General features: G+C 41.4%; 1 protein-coding gene and 1 pseudogene across 1 annotated transcript in view; one reads left to right on the forward strand and one right to left on the reverse strand.

Annotated features, from left to right (window-relative positions):
- LOC106597522 (guanylate-binding protein 1) overlaps window positions 1-16,024 on the forward strand; it is a 76,717-nt gene that overhangs the window by 50,034 nt on the left and 10,659 nt on the right. The window lies entirely within an intron of this gene.
- On the reverse strand, window positions 10,320-15,963 carry LOC106594809 (guanylate-binding protein 1-like; annotated as a pseudogene).

Below are 16,024 nucleotides of genomic sequence, written 5' to 3' on the forward strand. Positions count from 1 at the left end.
AGATAATACATGTTCAGAATTCTCTAAAATACTTTTTACAAAACAAGTTTTACCGCTATTGGATGGGCCTGCGATTAATGCCGAAAATGGTAGTTGCAACTAGGGATCAAAACCTTCTACAGCAGCCATTATATCTTAAGCTTTAAGACACACGGGACTTGTAACATAAGTCAGTAGCCAAAGGGCAAGGTGGTCCCATCAGGTAAAAGTAATCTCTTGTCATAGACTACCCGGAATCTTTTAGTAAGTGGGGCATTCTTTAGATGGAAGCCCTTTTTATCTCTAACAATCTTTTTGTAGGAGCTCAAAATTTCCAAGTTACTATTCTGTTTATGAACCCCTCGACCAAGCATGTGATTGATTCCAAGTTTCCTCCTGTGGTCCTCCTGGGACCACAGGAGGACCACTCTGTGATATGGTCACCATCTTTGAGTTCACTCGTTAAACCACCCAGATAGTTGCTAAGTGGGGGGTTCCAATCACCCGGTTTGCTTACATAGACCACAGAGTCTGTGTCATGGTAAAGAACCCTCCTCTGCAGCTGCTCCATGAGGGTGTATAGTTGAAGTCGACCACAGGCCGTGGTAAATGCTGCAAGAAACACATTTACATTACCCAGGAGTAGAACCTATTTATTGTTATGTCTCCATTGCACCAGGGCAATGTCTTGACTCAAGAATGAAAAATGTGAAACTTCGTATTGGTCCGAAAAAACAAATTCCCAAAATTATTCAGGGTCTTTAACTTCTATGGGATAGGAGGCAGTATTTTCACGGCCGGATAAAAAACGTACCCGATTTAATCTGGTTACTACTCCTGCCCAGAAACGAGAATATGCATATAATTAGTAGATTTGGATAGAAAACACTAAAGTTTCTAAAAATGTTTGAATGGTGTCTGTGAGTATGGCAGGCCAAAACCGGAGAAGATTCCATACAGGAAGTGCCCTGTCTGACAATTTGTTGTCCTTCTGTTGCATCTCTATCAACATTACAGCATCTGTGCTGTAACGTGACACTTTCTAAGGCTCCCATTGGCTCTCTAAAGCCGCCAGAAAGTGGAATGGGGTGTCTGCTGTCTCTGGGCAAAGTACAGCAACAGAGTTTGTCAGTGGTCATCCTGGGGACAGTGAGACTGAGATGCGCATTCACGAGACTTCTCCATTTTTTTCTTTCAGCCTTTGAATGAATACAACATTGCCTGGTTGGAATATTATCGCTATTTTACAAGAAAAATAGCATAAAAATGGATTTTAAACAGCGTTTGACATGCTTCTAAGTACGGTAATGGAATATTTGGAATTTTTTTGTCACGAAATGCGCTCGCGCGTTACCCTTCGGATAGTGACCTGAACGCACGAACAAAACGGAGGTATTTGGATATAACTATGGATTATTTGGAACCAAAACAACATTTGTTGTTGAAGTAGAAGTCCTGGGAGTGCATTCTGACGAAGAACAGCAAAGGTAATCCAATTTTTCTAATAGTAATTCTGAGTTTAGTGAGCCCCAAACTTGGTGGGTGTCAAATTAGCTAGCCTGTGATGGCCGAGCCATGTACTCAGAATATTGCAAAATGCGCTTTCGCCGAAAAGCTATTTTAAAATCGGACATAGCGTTTGCATAAAGGAGTTCTGTATCTATAATTCTTAAAATAATTGTTCTGTATTTTGTCAATGTTTATCATGAGTAATTTAGTAAATTCACCGGAAGTTATCGGTGGGTATGCTAGTTCTGAACATGATATGCTAATGTAAAAAGCTGTTTTTTTATATAAATATGAACTTGATTGAACAAAACATGTATTGTATAACATAATGTCCTAGGAGTGTCATCTGATGAATATCATCAAAGGTTAGTCCTGCATTTAGCTGTGGTTTGGGTTTATGTGACATATGCTTGCTTGGAAAATGGCTGTGTGATTATTTGTGTCTATGTACTCTAACATAATCTAATGTTTTGCTTTCGCTGTAAAGCCTTTTTGAAATCGGACAATGTGGTTAGATTAACGAGACTCTTATCTTTAAAATGGTGTAAAATAGTTGATTGTTTGAGAAAATTGAATTGTGGTATTTTAGTTGGTTTTGTATTTCGCGCCGTGCAATGCCATTGGCTGTTGGCTAGGGGTTCCGCAGGCGGAACGGGGTTCCGCTAGCGGAACGTCCGTCCTCAACAGGTTAATGATCGACGTTGTTAGCATAGTGATTCTCTGGGAAAGTTTGCCCCAAAGCGAGTTTAAGTACAATTTTGACAGATTTCTTTTGGTTTTGTTGACTTCTATTCTGTCAGGGTCAAGAAGTATACCTTCTCTGTCGTGATGGTCCTGAATGTACTTGTCTTTGCTCTCTTGATCTGTGACCAATGCAGGATAGCCTGAAGCCATTTGCTTGCATCTCAAGAAGGTCTTGATGTACTGTTTAATAAGAGTGTCTGATTTCCTGGAAAAGTTCCACACTTCAAAGATTTTTGCCACACGATACCCCATCTCTAGAGCCTTAGAGAATTCAACTGTGACCCATACACCTGTCAGGGCTCTTTCTTGATCGGAATGATCACAAGGCTTTTCCTGGTTGTCGTTTTCACTGCAGGTGTGACAAAGGGAAAATAAAAGCTTTCCTTGAGGTCCCTTGTAAGGCAACACTGGCAGAAACAAACCCTGAGGAGGGTAAACAGTTGCTTTGATCAGACCAAAATAGTTTTGGGGTAAGTCAAAGTCACGGTGAATAATTTCAGGATGCCCCATAGGATAGCATGAGGAACTCATTACATGAGGATAAAGGGATGTAAAATCTACACATCCTATTGTCTCGTCGGGTTGTGCTACATACGGCAATGTCAAAGCATTGGTACAGCCTCCATACAAGGCCTGTAGTGGTTCCAAGGGTTCTGGTGTGTCAAAGCTGGAAAGGAAAGCTCGAACATGAGGATCAGACTTTTTGAGTTCAGTCCACTCATGCTCCCACATCACATTCAGTTTGAACCCATAAGTAGCCTGTAAAGATTCCAATTTGTCTTGGAACTCCTGGTACATTTCCCCAAAAGTATTTTGGGTTAGGACACACATGGCCTGGGGCACAAAGCAAGATTTACAACCGTGGCAGAAACAACCGTTGTACTCAAACACGGTCTCAACACCGTCAATCTGTGTGTATCCATCTACGTGATAAGGCCCAAACGCCTTCTCACCCCTATTCAAAGCATGTTGAATAAAAATGTTTTAATCCTGGGCCAAGTACTCCAACCATTGAATGGACCTACTAGAGTATGACTTGAATTGGCGTCGGTAGTTGTCAGGCAATGGAATAACTATAGATGCTGGAGGTAAAAAGTGTGTACGATAGGTTTTCATGCATGCCGATGCAATAGTTGAACAACCCCAGGGGTCAATGCCGGCATCTTTGATTACCTCTTCTCTGAATCTGAGGCATCCTACACGAAGTATAACCACATCGTTGTCACAGTATGATCTCTTTGTGGAAATCAAAGGTGCTATGACATACTGTCTCATACCATGTCATGAATCTCTCTCGCTCTTTGGGAGACATTTGATCACACCCGTACATTTCGGGGCCGGGATTAGATCCAATATAATGTAGATTCTCCTCAGATGTGAAGAAATGAGGAAACCACCCTTTCACAGAGTTTTCAAAACCCAAGGCCCTTGGCATTTGAGCCAATCTCATGGGTAAGAAACATAAAATGTCAATGTATCTCCGGTTGAAGGCGGGGTCTACAAAACACACGTTTTTACTACCTTGAGCTATGACACTGGGTGTAACGCCTTGTTGTATCAGAGGGTTCAAAAGAAGATAGGAGTCATAGGCTCTAGAATTGTGAGCTATAAATGTGAAGTTTCTGGACTGGGGTTTTCTGAAGTGTTTTAGAAAGAGTAGTGCACAATTGGGCCCCTCTGCCGACCACTTTTCACCCTTAAGTCATGGTAGATACAAAAATAGGCAAATTAACCCCTGATTGCTGATTAGTCTCAAAATAATAAAACACATTTCTCTGAATGTTCATCTTCAGCCAAGGGCTGAATATAACACTCGTCGCGTCCTGACCATTGTAAGAGGTCATTTGCCATAGTGGAGTGGTCAGGGCGTGACAGGTGGTTGTTTTGGGTGGTTTTAGGGTTTTCTGTTTCTTGGTGGGATCGTTCTAGAATTCTATTTCTATTTTTCGTTTTCCATGTTTTGGCCGGGTATGGTTTCCAATCAGAGGCAGGTGTCTTTCGTTGTCTCTGATTGGAAGCCATACTTAGGCAGCCTGTTTTCCTTTGGGGTTTGTGGGTAGTTGTTTCCGTTTAGTCTAGAGCACCTGACGGGACTGTTGTTGGTCGTTTTATTGTTTTGTTGTTGAAGTGTTTTCATTAAAAATCTAAGAACGAGCACTATACACGCTGCGCCTTGGTCTCCATTCAACGACCCCTATGACACTCGTGTGGTACTTCTTGAACCACTTCAGCATCTCTGCTTTTCAAAGGCCCTTAACAGATTGGGCAATGTATGATTCCACACACATGAGGTTTAGGGCTGTCTATTTTAAGGTTGTAATTGCAATGGCATTTTGGACATTTCTTGTTAATGTCACAACTGCTTACAGATTTACATGCCTTGGGGTGCCATGTTTCAATTTTGTGTTTCTCGTAGCAGTAGGCCAAACGACATGTGCGTTGACAATCCGCACAGGGTGTTAGGTTTAAGGGTTGCACCGGACATACTGAACAGTTATAACGACAAGAGTGCCCCCCCTTTCGGGTGTAACCTGTATGACATGATGGACACACATAGGGCGCTCCTAAAAACGCTGTGATGTTGGTAATAGCATAATAATGGGCGTTTTGCACATAAAAGTACAGAATCTGAGGATGAGGTTGTGGGTTGTTCTGGAATTTCAAGAGAGCTGCATTAGCTCTACTGTGGTATAAAACCACAATCTTGATGTTCAGAACATTTTCAAATTTTGACTATGTCAGAGAAAGCTACAGCATCCTGTATACCTAGACCCACGTCATTTTGGAGCTCCCTAGCCTTTTGTAAAGCCTCTAGATCAGTACATCCAGGGTTGAGTAAATGTGCTAGGGCTATTGCGAAGCATAACTGATTAACGGGATTGTGAACGTTTATGAGACATGCCCTTTTATTGTTTATGATTTCTGATTGTATGAGACTATCAAGTTTCCTTCTCTGACCCCTTCCACCTAGGGGTTGGCGTACTATTTGTAGTACGAGCTCGAGGGTCCTATCAGCTATGATGGATAAATTAGTAACAAGTTATGGTATGGGCGGGCACAAGCTACGGACAAACACAATTGCATTTTATCGATGGAAAGTTGAATGCACAGAGACACCGTGATGAGATCCTGAGGCCCATTGTCGTGCCATTCATCTGCCGCCATCACCTCATGTTTCAGCATGATAATGCACGGCCCCATGGCACAATGATCTGCACACAATTCTTGGAAGCTGAAAATGTCCCAGTTCTTCCATGGCCTGCATGGAAGTATGCTCTGGATCGACGTGTACGACAGCGTGTTCCAGTTCCGGCCAATATCCAGAAACTTCACACAGCCTTTGAAGAGGAGTGAGACAACATTCCACAATCGGCTTGATCAACTCTATGCGAAGGAGATGTGTTGCGCTGCATGAGGCAAATGGTGGTCACACCAGATACTGACTGGTTTTCTGGTCCACACCCTAACTTTTTTTAAGGTATCTGTGACCTACAGATGCATATCTGTATTCGCAGTCATGTTAAATCCATAGATTATGGCCTAATGAATTTATTTCAGTTGATTGATTTACTTATATGAACTTTAACTCAGTAAAATCTTAGAAATGTTTGCATGTTGCGTTTATATTTTTGTTCAGTGTATATTATGATTAAAGAATAGTCTTAGTTATAGTCTAGAAATGTTTTTATTAAAGCGCTATACTAGTACAGTGATCATTTCACCAAAACCTGTAAATACATATACTGTATAAGAAAAATAATACATTACTCTTGCATATAAAGCTTATACTGATTCTAAGCATGGCTATCAACTTGACTTTTCGCTTTACATTGCAAGATGGCGCTAACAAATGTGTACATGCTCAAGTAATACACAATCTTCCTGGTTAATCAAGTCTCAAATTTTTGCACATTTCTGCTCAATCTTGCATGCTTTCTCAAACAGCTGTAACTGTATATGCATTTGTAAATCAGCTCCTTTCTTGAGTTGGGCTCTGGGATGTAACAACCGTTGAGCATCTGACCTTATGGTTGATTGTGGGGGAAAGTGTGTGTGTGTGTGTGTGTGTGTGTCCCACATCTATTGCAAGGGGGTAAGGATGTTAGGGACAATATAGGATGAATCACAATTGTTTGCTAAAATAATAAGTGCTTGACAAAAATGTAATGTAATGCAATGGCAATCCTGGTTATGGGTAACAATCCATTGCATGAACTGCCGACATTATTACCCATATTAATTGTTAATAATGGAAATGAAGACACGCAAGTTTTTGAATATGTATGTTTTTAATGGCTATATTTATAAAGCAGATTGTGGTGAGAGCATTGGAAATGCTTTTATCGGTTGATCTGCTTCTGTTCAGTGGGTGGCACTGTGTGCTCTTTTCGAAGGATGGGTCCTGGCCTCTCGGGGGGCCTAGGGATCCGGGGGGACGGGGGTGGTCTGCAGGTCACTGGGATGACAACCCAACTAGGGATGGGGAGGGGCTTTAGCGGGTGGAATAGTGGAGAACAATTGGAGGGTTACTTAGTAGCAATGCAAATATCAAGGTCCAGCTATATGGACACTCAATCACTATGGTACTTTTTAAATGGTAAATTTACAAACATATTATGATAGATTTGAAACTTGTGTCTGATTATGGTGAAATAAGTATAGCCAGTTATAAATGTAATTGCTTAGCAGATAAGAAAATAAGAAATATTTACCTGGCTCAAACAGAAGGTATATCATATCTATTGTTTACAGGAAACTCTTTCAACAATTTTAGATTAAGTTGTGTGGAAAAAGGACTGGGGGGGTGAAATATAGTTCTCCCATGGGCAAAAGAACTCGAAAGGGGTGATGATATTAATTAAGTCATTTTGATCCGAATGTGCAAATTGTCCAAATAGATCCGCAAGGTAGATGGATGATTTTAAATATGTTATTGGACCATAAACAGAGATGGCTCATGAACCTTCACGGACCAAATAGTGATTATCCACACTTCTTTGAAGTACCTCAATGGACCAGAAAGGAAATCATACTACAAACTATCACCCTCATGCTCTTTAGGGAATTATGAGTGTCATGGATATATTGTAATTAGTGGATATATGGAGGCTTACATCTTCTGACCTAGTGAGATATACAGTTGAAGTTGGAAGTTTACATATACTTAGGTTGGAGTCATTAAACTCGTTTTTCAACCACTCCTCAAATTTCTTATTAACAAACTATAGTTTTGGCAAGTCAGTTAGGACATCTACATTCTGGATGACAAGTCATTTTTCCAACAATTGTTTACAGACAGATTATTTCACTTATAATTCACTGTATCACAATTCCAGTGGGTCAGAAGTTTACATACACTAAGTTGACTGTGCCTTTAAACAGTTTGAAAAATTCCAGAAAATGATGTCAAGGCTTTAGAAGCTTCTGATAGGCTAAGTGACATCATTTGAGTCAATTGGAGGTGTACCAGTGGACGTATTTAAGGGCCTACCTTTAAACTCAGTGCCTCTTTGCGCGACATCATGGGAAAATCTGTCACGGTCGTCATAAGGAGTAGACCACACATTTTGGGGGGCTGCCTCTCAGGTTCCCATAGCTCCCTTCGCTTGTCCTCCCAGAGTTGACGTTCCAACTCCCATGTCCATCCTTCCCCCCGATGCTCCAAACCACGCTGCTTGGTCTTCTGTTGGTGGGATCTTCTGTCACGGCTGTCTTTGGAAGAAGAGGACCAAGGCGCAGCGTACTTAGAGTTCCACATGTTTAATAAATATGAAACTCACCAAAACAATACAGACGAAAATGAAGCGTAACGTTCTGGGCTGCTCACAGGCAGCTACACAAACACAAGATCCCACAAAGCACAGGTGGAAAAAGGCTAACTAAGTATGATTCCTAATCAGAGACAACGATAGACAGCTGCCTCTGATTAGGAACCATACTCGGCCCAAAACAAAGAAATACAAAAACATAGAAAAAGGAACATAGAACGCCCACCCTAGTCACACCCTGGCCTAACCAAAATAGAGAACAAAACCCTCTCTATGGCCAGGGCGTGACAAAATCAAAAGAAATCAGCCAAGACCTCAGAAAAAAATGTTTAGACCTCCACAAGTCTGGTTCATCCTTTGGAGCAATTTCCAAATGCCTGAAGGTACCACGTTCATCTGTACAAACAATAGTACGCAAGTATAAACACCATGGGACCATGCAGCCGTCATACCGCTCAGGAAGGATACGCGTTCTGTCTCCTAGAAATTAACGTGAAATTAACGCACCCAACTGGTGTGAAAAGTGAAAATCAATCCCAGAACAACAACAAAGGACCTTGTGAAGATGCTGGAGGAAACAGATACAAAAGTATCTATATCCACAGTAAAACGAGTCCTATATTGACATAACCTGAAAGGCCGCTCAGCAAGGAAGAAGCCACTGCTCCAAAACAGCCATAAAAAAGCCAGACTATGGTTTGCAACTGCACTAGGGGACAAAGATCATACTTTTTGGAGAAATGTCCTCAGGTCTGATGAAACAAAAATAGAACTGTTTGGCCATAATGACCACCGTTATGTTTAGAGGAAAAGGGGGAGGCTTGCAAGCCAAAGAACACCATCCCAACCGTGAAGCACGGGGGTGGCAGCATCATGTTGTGGGGGTGCTTTGCTGCAGGAGGGACTGGTGCACTTCACAAAATAGATGGCATCATGAGGATGGAAAATTATGTGGATATATTGAAGCAACATCTCAAGACATCAGTCAGGAAGTTAAAGCTTGGTCGCAAACGGGTCTTCCAAATAGACAATGACCCCAAGCATACTTCCAAAGTTGTGGAAAAATGGCTTAAGGACAACAAAGTCAAGGTATTGGAGTGGACATGACAAAGCCCTGACCTCACTCCTATAGAAAATTTGTGGGCAGAACTGAAAAAGCGTGTGCGAACAAGGAGGCCTACAAACCTGACTCAATTACACCAGCTCTGTCAGGAGGAATGGGCCAAAATTCACCCAACTTATTGTGGGAAGCTTGTGGAAGGCTACCCGAAACGTTTGACCCAAGTTAAACAATTTAAAGGAAATGTTACCAAATACTAATTGAGTGTATGTAAACTTCTGACCCACTGGGAATGTGATGAAAGAAATAAAAGCTGAAATAAATAAATAATTCTCTCTACTATAATTCTGACATTTCACATTCTTAAAATAAAATGGTGATCCTAACTGACCTAAAACAGGGCATTTTTACTAGGATTAAATGTCAGGAATTGTGAAAAACTGAGTTTAAATGTATTTGGCTGAGGTGTATGTAAACTTCCGACTTCAACTGTATATGGCGGAGGCTTAATCAAGATAGTCGTCTTGACTTTTTCTTATGTCATTCTCATTGGCACCAAAAGTTTAAAAAGTGTTGATGGGATAGAATGCGGTCGGACCATCGGATAATTGGCATATACATTACTCTTACTGAATTTCCATGTGGGCGAGGATATTGAACATTTAATCAAAGCCTATTGGATGCTAACTTTTTTTTAAATTAGGACAGAGGAATTTATAACTACATTTTTCAGACATAACACAGGTAGAGCAAATCCCCTTACTGTATGGGACCATTTTAAATGTGCCTTTAGAGGCCATGCAATTCAGTACTCATCTCTAAAACAACAGCAATTTAGGTCAATAAGAAATGGGGAAACTTATTCAAAAAAGATCAAGTGTAAGATATTTTAAAAAATAAAGCAAACTATAGATAACATTTTGTTACCATGGAAAGGTAAATTCCTGTCTAATTTTGGAAAAATCCTCCTGATTGATTATTTAGTCATATCCCAGTTTACCTATTTGCTTATGGTCTTACCTACACCTAGCGAACAGTTCTTTTTATTATTTGATTAAAAAAAAAGATTATATTTTATTTGGAACGGCAAGCCGGACAAACTTAAATGGGCCTATTTATATAATAAATATGAATTCGGAGGGCAGAAATGATTAAATATTAAAGCACTAGACCTCGCACTAAAGGCTTCAGTCATACAAAAATAATACTTAAATCCAAACTGGTTCTCCAGCAAATTAGTAAGAATGTCTCACCCTATGTTCAAGAATGGCCTTTTTTTTCTCCCTTTATTCAGATTACAACCTCTCACTTTCAGTTATTTGAAAAGGAAATCATCTCCCAAATATCGCTATTTTTAAATCAAGTCATAGCAAGTAGGTTGCAATTGCAATTTAATCCACCAGAAAAGACAGAACAAATAATACAACAAATATTGTGGTTACACTCAAATATACTAATTGATAAAAAACATAAATATTTTTATCGAAAAAATGTAAAGTATAATCTTCGTAAATGATATCATAAATAGGACTGGTGGAGTTATGTCACACATGCAGCTAACAAAAACATATGGACATTTCTGCACTACCCAACACTAAAACCAACTAATTGCAGCGTTACTGCAAAAATGGATGAGGAAAGTGGAAGGGGGAAAATTAAGAAACTTGTCTCTCTGTGTACCTGCTCAAGTAATACACAATGTTTCTACTTCATAAAAGCCACCTTCATGAGCTTATATTGACAGAAAGTGTTGGCAACGTCCATTCCAAATCGAAGAACAGGCATGACTGTAGACTCAAGGAAACCACCTCCTTCCTTCTCAGGTGTGTTTCTCTTCTTGAACTCCTCTATCTCCTGTCTCATTAAGTCAGCCTTCTCCTTGTGGCCCTTCTCCAGCAGATCCTTCTGCTCCTGCATCTTGCACTCCAAGGCCCTGTGGAAGTCCCGTTCCTGTTGCTTCAAATTGTCCTTCATCTTCTCTTCCATCTGCTTCAACTTCTCATCTTTGCTTCTGCGATCGTCCTCCATGGTGCGCTCCATCTCCAACCGTTTCTCTTCAGCAGCCTTCTTCTCCTGCTCCAGCATAGCTGATCTCTCCTTCTCCTCTGCATGGTCCAAAAGAAGAGTTGAGGTAGGAAAACACAATAACTTCTAGACTACTCATGTTCTCTTTCATATGGAGGCAACAGACAGCCCCTGATCTTTTCCATGTTCTGGAGTAGGCCATAACTTTTAGGTTAAACTTTAGCCCGCATACGTACTCTTTCAAACATCCCAGATCTATGTTGACTTCGTGCAAGACTATCACATATTTATTGTGAGAAGTCACTCCAACCAGAAACCTGAATTCAAGCAGAAAATAACATCCCAATGCTATATTTTGGACTTACCGTGGATCTTTTTCTCATTTTCTGTCCATTTTTTGTCATCCTGCAAGATGGAATTCTTCTCTAGACTCTTCTCCCTCAGGAACTGCTCAAGAATCTCCTCAGCCTGCAGAAAACACCCTGAAAGGCTACATGTTTTATCATTGGTTAATGGCAATCTAAAACCGGTTGGATGTGTTTCTGGTATGATGCTGTAGATGCCTAGAAATACTTTATGGAAGCTAATGTGAATCATAACACTAACTCCTTTGACGGGCTCGGCCCGGTATTGTGCCACCATGTTGTCATGGTGATTGCAGTAAAGCTCATATCCCCCAGGTGTAGCGTAGATCCCCTCCTTAATCTTCTGGGCCATCGGAGCAGACAGCTTCTCCAGAAGGGACGCACACTTCTTCTCTGAGGCATCCTCGTTCTGGTTGAGAAGGTCAGCGTAGTGCTTTGCAATGGCCACCTGCAGGAGTCAAGACTGTTTTAGGGAAGAATTTGTAAAAAGTGGTCCTTGACAGAGTTAAGAACTAAAGCAGTGTTTGTGCCAGGCACAGATCTGAAATGATGACCCTTACCGCCAACGCTTTCAAGAAATCGCAATTTTCGTCTTTGAAGGATCGTTTCATGAAAGCCTGCGTGGCCTGGTGGTCTGAGCGGAGGTGATGAGCTGAAATCTAACCCATGGCCACAGGGAATAAGGCCTTCACCTCCTCCATGCCCCTCTGGTACACCGCCAGGCCCTCATCCACAGCAGCCTGGTTCTCAATTTGAGCCATGGCCAGCACCGCATTCTCTAGACAGGGCACAGAGCCTTTGGCTATGGTCTCCACATAGGTGTTAACCAAGTGGCTGAGCACTGCAATCAGAAAAGAGGCGGGAAGAAAAATATAAGTGTATACATTTGGTGGTACAATAACATAGGCTACATTCAATGCATCTGTGCAGAATCTGCTGATATTTGACTTACTTCTCCCGGTTACTTTGTGGCCCCCTTTGACAGTTTTGGTACGGCTCTCCTGGAAAATGAAGTGGCAGAAAGTATCTGCAACCTTTCGGAAGCTTCCACACAGGTCAGCTTCGTCCATGGAATCCAGATGGGGCATGTTGGCAGGAGTTGTAGGGGTGGGGAATACAAAGCACTTGCGCGAGGAAGTAGTTCCGGATGCACTGTCGTGGGAGGTTGTACATCAAGTTATTTTTACCCCCACCTGAATGATAGTCAGCATTCACCATTACAGTTGACATTAATCTATTTTTAGGGCTGGTTTCCCAGACACAGATTAGGCCTTGTCCTGGACACAAAAGTGTGTTCATTGGAGAATCTTGTCTGGAGGCCTAATCTGTGTCTGGGAGACTGGCCCTTTGTTGACCATCCAAACACACAATCATTAACAGACAAGCATATACAGAGATATGTTTAAATTAACATGAGGAAGAAGACTTTATGTTCAATAAACCAACTGGATAAAATAATTTGGTTTATGTCTCTGTTTGATTATGAGTGTAATCCTATATTACATTTTCATAGGAATGATTTTATAATAGGTCATTTTGACAGGCAGAGCCAATATCAATCATCTTGTTTCACAACCCCTATGCTCTTTGTGAGATAGTGATTGTTCCAACTGAATAATTGGTCATGGGGAGCACTATTCTAGAGACATTGTTCACAGTTGATCATTGGGGTGGTGGCTAGTGCTAATGTCACCTTTTCTGAGTTCCAGGGAATGCTCCAGATACTCATCTTCGGTGACGTTTCTACCGTCGATCTCGAGTAGTAGAGTGAAATCTCTGATGGCCCACACAAAATTCGGAAAGAACTGCACAAACTGGGCGTACCCTCCTTCCTCATCATCGTGAGAGGATGAAGCTGCACTGGAAGAATTCACCTTGATCCGCTCTGTCAGCTCACTCACATATCTATAGGGCCGGTTGAGGATTGACTGATAAAAGCTACCAAAGTTAAAAAAAGAATGTGCATCTGCATTGACATGTGACTGCTACAGTTGTACAAGGACTTGCTATACAACAGTTATAGCATACGAGCAGTTTCAGTTTCTTTTTGAATGGACTGTGTTCACATGCACTGAGTAACCCCTAAGGGAATTGATCCAACAAAATACAGTGTGTTGAACATTCTGCAAACACTTAATTAATGCTGTCAGTAACACAATATATTGCTCCAGGTCTATAAGTACATTTTGCTCAGCATCCAATAGATACACAAACATACAGCACTTTCACTTTCAATATAAGAGGGAGTTCTAAGAAATGGTCTGGTTGGGGGAAATATCCCCTAACCATGTGATATGTACACCTGTTAAAGTCAACAGGAGAGGAAACAGGGGAGGTTTGCCATGGGGAAATAGATATTGGTTTAAAGGATACTGGAGATTCTCCACGGCTTGATTGTCGATGGTCCCTCAACTGTTGTAGACCAGAGTACTGCTTAACAGAATGGCCAAGGAGAAGATCCAGGCATCATTCTTAGAATCTCCCTGAAACAAGTGTGACAACAGCAACATGCCTATTGGTGATATGGCTAAATTAAATGAAATCATTTCAAATACACTATATATACAAAAGTATGTGGACACCCCTTCAAATTAGTGGGTTCGGCTATTTCAGTCAAACCTGTTGCTAACAGGTGTATAAAATCGAGCACAAAGCCATGGAATCTCCATAGACAAACATTGGCAGGAGATTGGCCTTACTGAAGAGCTCAGTGACTTTCAACGTGGCAACATCATAGGATGCCACCTTTCCAACAAGTCAGTTCGTCAAATTTCTGCCCTGCTAGGGCAGCTCCGGTGAACTGTTAGTGCTGTTATTGTGAAGTGGAAATGTTTAGGAGCAACAACGCAAAGGCTCAGCCGTGAAGTGGTAGGCCACACAAGCTCACAGAACGGGTCCGCTGAGTGCTGAAGCTCGTTGCGCATAAAATCGTCTGTCCTCGGTTGCAACACTCACTACCGAGTTCCAAACTGGCTCTGGAAGCAACGTCAGCACAAGTACTGTTCATTGGGAGCTTCATGAAATGGGTTTCCATGGCCAAGCAGTAGCACAAAAGCCTAAGGTAACAATGTGCAATGCCAAGAGTCGGCTGGAGTGGTGTAAAGATTGCTGCCATTGGACTCTGCAGCATTGGAAATGCGTTCTCTGGAGTGATGAGTCACGTTTCACCATCTGGCAGTCCGACGGACGAATCTGGGTTTGGTGGATGCCAGGAGAACGCTACCTGCCCGAATTCATTGTGCCAACTGTAAAGTTTGGTGGAGGAGGAATAATGGTCTGGTGCTGTATTTTATTGTTTGGGCTAGGCCCCTTAATTCCAGTTAAGGGAAATCTTAACGCTACAGCATACAATGACATTCTAAACAATTCTGTGCTTCCAACTTTGTGGTAACAGTTTGGGGAAGGCCCAGTTTGCACATGACTTTGGAATGAGATGTTAGACGAGCAGGTGGCTACATACTTTTGGTCATGTAGTGTATGTGTGTTTAGATATTTGTTCACTGTGCTAGATTACTAATGTGGATTTTAAAGAGACTGAACGTTGACCTCTCACCTTCTCCACGTCCCCCAGCCCCTCTGTATCCAGCAGCACCAGGGTGTGGTCTCTTTTTTCAGGGTGAGGCACACACCACATCCAGATTCCCTTAGTCTTGGATTGGATGGTGGCTCCCAGGGTAAAACCTAAATCAATATTTCAAAGACCGTTTTAAGACAAAAAAATTGAATATACTTTTTCTTCTGAAAGAAATGTACAGATGCAAAAAATTGGGAATTGTCTATTGAGGCACAGATTATACCCAAACCAGTTTGTGATTTCAGATATGTCTCTCAGCATCAGTCAGTCTCTGTCTCACCTTTTCTCTTTCCAGCCAGCTTGTTCATGAGGTAGGACTTGCCGGTGCGGTACAGCCCGACCACCGCCACCACTATGACTTTCTGGTTCAGTCCCGTCAGGTACTTGATGGCACCAGGAACTACATGAAGCTCGCCATCGGCGTTTTCATCCAGGCACATTGGGGAATCCATGGTCAAGTGGCTTCACAGGATGATCAGCCTACAGCTCCCAGAAATATTCAATCTATAATACAATTATGAATTAAATATAGTTCAGGTGAATTATGTGAATATTATATAGACTAGGACTACTGCGAAGGTTATGTAAGAAATATTATTATGATCTGCATAATTAAACAGCTGAGCCATATGCATACACAATTAAAAGTGAAGTTCAAATATTGTCCAATGCTAGCTTTAATTTCATTACGAAATTTGTCTTCAAACATGTAACTGTTTTCCTGCTTTGGAAAAGCATTAGTCGATAGTAGCCCACTCACATAAACGACCTCTCCAAAAGCCTGCTCCAAACCAACTGTAAAATTGCAGAGGATGTCGCAATATCGAGTACCTATTTCAAGGGGGTTTCAACTAGTTACCACAGCCACAAAGTCAAAATTGTCTGTTATCAAAAACATGAATGAAAACAAAAAATAAATGTGCTTTTTGGTCTTAATTTAAGGTTAGGGCTAGACATAATGTTAACAGTGTGGTTAAGGTTAGGTTTAAAATCACATTTT

This window comes from Salmo salar, chromosome ssa21, assembly GCF_905237065.1.
Source record: "Salmo salar chromosome ssa21, Ssal_v3.1, whole genome shotgun sequence".
Taxonomy (NCBI): domain Eukaryota; kingdom Metazoa; phylum Chordata; class Actinopteri; order Salmoniformes; family Salmonidae; genus Salmo; species Salmo salar.